The 3,615-nt window shown below is 51.6% G+C and overlaps 1 long non-coding RNA gene across 1 annotated transcript; it reads left to right on the top strand.

The window, feature by feature from the left end:
* The first annotated feature begins 563 nt into the window (after positions 1-563).
* Positions 564-1,299, top strand: LOC148218199 (uncharacterized). Its single transcript, XR_015800539.1, has 3 exons — positions 564-604; positions 999-1,067; positions 1,160-1,299. It is a non-coding gene; the product is annotated as an uncharacterized LOC148218199 (long non-coding RNA).
* Positions 1,300-3,615: the final 2,316 nt, after the last annotated feature.

Here is a 3,615-nt window from a genome sequence, read left to right as displayed (position 1 = left end):
CCCCCCCGCAATAATTTCCTTTTCTCCCTGGCTACTGCAGCGGGGTCCCCTTCAACAATGCCCTGACTCATGCACCCTTCCCAAATCCTCACTCGGTCCTGTCGCTTTTGTCCCCACCCATCCTCGTTCTTCTGTCCCCACCCAGCCCCTCCCTTGCATTCCCATGTCCCTACCCTGCAATTCCTTTCTCCTCCCCTGTACCTCACACCGAGCCCCTTCCCCAGACCCAGCCCAGTCCCTTGGGCCCTCCATTGACCCCAGTTCAGTGTCTTTGGCTCTCCCTCCACCTCAAACAGATCTCCTTGGAGGCCCTGAATTCCCACCCTATCACCTCCATCCTGCTCCCTGTCCCCCCACAGCCCCACTGGATCTAATCCAGGTTAAAGTTTTGTTCTTGTTTCCCAGGCGCTCCTGGAAGGAACCCAAGATGATCTGCGGGAGGTGAGTGGGGTGCTGGGATTGGAGGGCATTCCCTCTGGGAATTTGGGGGCAGTTATGTCCTCCCATCCTTTGCTGGCACCGGGTCCATCCCAGTTCCCAGCGAGGTCTCCTGGTCTCTCTGCAGATTCATGTAGAAGATGTCGTGGTCCTGGAGACGCCTCTGGTGGGTACCACGAGTTCTGGCAGTGTCAGACCCTCCCCTTGCATGGCCACCACACCCCAGACCATCCCAGTTTGTCCCAGCACAGCCCAGTGCACCCCTACTGACACCCCAGACAACTCCCCTACCCCACAGATCCCCCCCAGAGCGCCCCTTTCCCAGGCCCCCATTGCATTCCCATCCCTGTTCCCCCAGCACCCCCCTGGGTGACCCAGGACGCAGCCCCTGCCCCAGCTGTGCCTCTTGGCAGGACCCCAGGGCTTCTGGGCAGGAGCACAGCAGCTCCTGCCCCCCATTTCGCCCCACAGGCCCCTTCCCCAATGACCCCTGTTCTTTCCCCACCTCCCAGTGCAGCCCAGTGTCCCCAGTGTGTCTCTAATGCTGTGTTTGTCCCCAGCCCCCTCTTGTTGAGAAGCTGGAGGCTGTTCTGCGGCAGAAGCGCCTGGCTGCCTCTCTGGGTGTCTAGGTGAGCCGTGCCTGCAGGGAGAGGGGTGGGGACAGGGCCCCTCTCATTTCCCAGTGGGCACCAGAGGTCACCTTCTGGGTTTTGATTTTTAGGATTGCAAGCTGTGGGGACACCGGTGTCCTGATCCCCTCTGGTGGCATGAGGAGATGATCATCCCTGGAGGAACCCCCTGAACCCTTTGAGCCCTGGGCCATTTCCCCTGAATAATCAATAAACCCTTTGAGCAAAGCTTTGCTCTGTGTCCGTGTGTATTTTACAAACAAAAACCGCCCAAATCTCCAAGAGTTTTCCCCCAGAGGTGTTGTCTTGTCCCTGTGTCCATCTGCACATCCTGTCACTCTGTCACTGTCACCTCCCCACATCTCTGACCCTGCTGGCACCTCCCAGATTGGCACTGAACTCCTCCCTCCCACTCCCCACCATCAGGAATGACCATGGGAGGGAGCTCAGACCAGGAGCACCCAGGCCAGGCATGGATAAGGAGCACCTGGCAGAGGCAGGGAGAATCCCCCATTCCAGGGGGTTGTGGAGTGCAAGGGGGGCACCTGTGTCCCCTCCCAGCCCCAGGGCTACAAACCAGGGAGGAGATGCCTCTGCTGCCTCAGCTCAATCACTTCCCTCTGGCCAAGTCTCCAGCTGCAGCACAACCTCTAGAGGAGACTTTCCACAAGGAAGACACAAGGAAGGAATTGTTTCTTCCCTCTCCCTCATCCCTCCCCCTCGTGCTGATTTTCTTGTCATCTCTTATCAAAACCAACAGAAAAGCGTCTGCAATGAGGTGTTTCTGAGGGTGAGTTCCTAAACAAGGCCAAAGGAAGGATTTCTGCCAGGGCAAAAGTGAGAAACATGGGATTTGGTCAGTTAATTTCTAAACACTGGAAATTCTGAGGCTACTAAAGCAGAGTTTGCAGTTGGAATGGTCCATTATCCATTATCCTCCCTCTTTCCACTGCTCATTTGTCACATCCCAACTCCCGAGGAGCAGATTATGGAAAGCTGACCTGCAGGGAGTGGTGGAGGCTTAAACCCAGAGAGAGAGTAAAACCCAGAGAGAAAATAATTCCAGTTGTTTTCTTGATCATAACTGTTGGAACCCTGGACACTGAGAGTTTTAGACTTTCTGTGCTGACAGACACTGACCCACAAGAAAATACAGTTTTTGACCTGAGGCTGTGGAGAAGGCTTCCAAAATTGATTGACAGAACTGGGATCACTGGTGTGAAGTTTAAATAAAAGTGTGTAATATCACATGGTGGAAATTTTGGAATTTAGGGTTTTAGAATATAGTAATATGTAGAAGGCAAGAGGGAGGTTTCTTTCTTTTTCACCTTCTTCTTCATGGGTCTAGGTGGGATCTTGTTTAATTGGATAGGCAATTCCTCGTTGCAGGTCACAGGTGATTGGTTATTGGTTTAAAAGTAAAAATAATTTTGGTGTTCATTCTTAATTGGACAGTTAGGCCTTAAAAGGCCTTGTAAAGACAGAGATACATCACCATTTTTAGCTTGTTAGCTAGAAGTGCTGTAGAACTCACTGTAATATAGATAAGAATTAATAAACATCTGAGTCCAAACACAACATACTGTCTCTTGAGCTTTTAATTCTAACTCTGGCAGAGGAAGAAAAAGAAGATAAAATGCAATATTAACAACCAGAAATAGCTCTGTACTCCATATGCAATATTCAGATGATGAGGCATGTTTCTCGTTTTTAATGCCAAATGCCATTACTTTGGAAATTGTTCCTGGATTAAAAAAAACCACAGGCCAATAACTGACCCAGTTTGGCTCCTGTATCAGAAATCATTAAACCAAGATGTTTCCCTGCAGTAGAGAAGGCAGTTTGATTCCTTTTGTTCTGAGTTTGTCCTGAGTTCGTGACTTCAGATGAACTGGAAGGGTCCTGGCACCACAGAATGTGGCTGCAGTGACAAGAATCAAAGCCCCAAGTCACCATTAAATGCACTCGATCCACAGCTCCCATGGCCCAGCAGCAATTCCTGCCTCTGCCCCCTGCTCTGGGTCAGCCTGACGGGCTCGGCTCTGGTGTGCAGGGCTGGCTCCTGCAGGACACAGCGCTCGGAGCCACTCTGTGTCCCGCAGCTTCGGCATCTCCGGCGCCGCTCCATTCCCGCTCCGCCGCCGTTCCCTTCGGCATCTCCAGCACTGCTCCCAGAACAGCTGCCAGGCCTGTTCCACTCTTTATCCACCCATTTTCCATTGATGCTCCACTGAATCACGGAATCACAGAATTGAGGTTGGAAAAGACCTTTGAGATCATCCAGTCCAACCAATGACCCAACACCACCTTGTCCCCAGACCATGGCACTGAGTGCCACATCCAGTCTTTCCTTAAACACTTCCAGGGATGGTGACTGTTGGATCCCAGAAACCTGGGAGTTTGGAACTTTTTGTACTTTCTGATACTGACCCTCAGGAAAACACTGCTTTTGACTTGAGGCCTTGGAGAAGGCTTCCAAATTTGAATAATAGAATTGGAGTCACGGGTTTCTTATTGGAATGAAAGTGTGTGATTTCACATGGTGAAG

The sequence above is a fragment of the Sturnus vulgaris genome, unplaced genomic scaffold (assembly GCF_052056855.1).
Source record: "Sturnus vulgaris isolate bStuVul1 unplaced genomic scaffold, bStuVul1.hap1 Scaffold_194, whole genome shotgun sequence".
Lineage (NCBI taxonomy): Eukaryota > Metazoa > Chordata > Aves > Passeriformes > Sturnidae > Sturnus > Sturnus vulgaris.
Note: the sequence above shows the minus strand (reverse complement) of the source record. Positions and strands in the feature narration are given on the sequence as shown.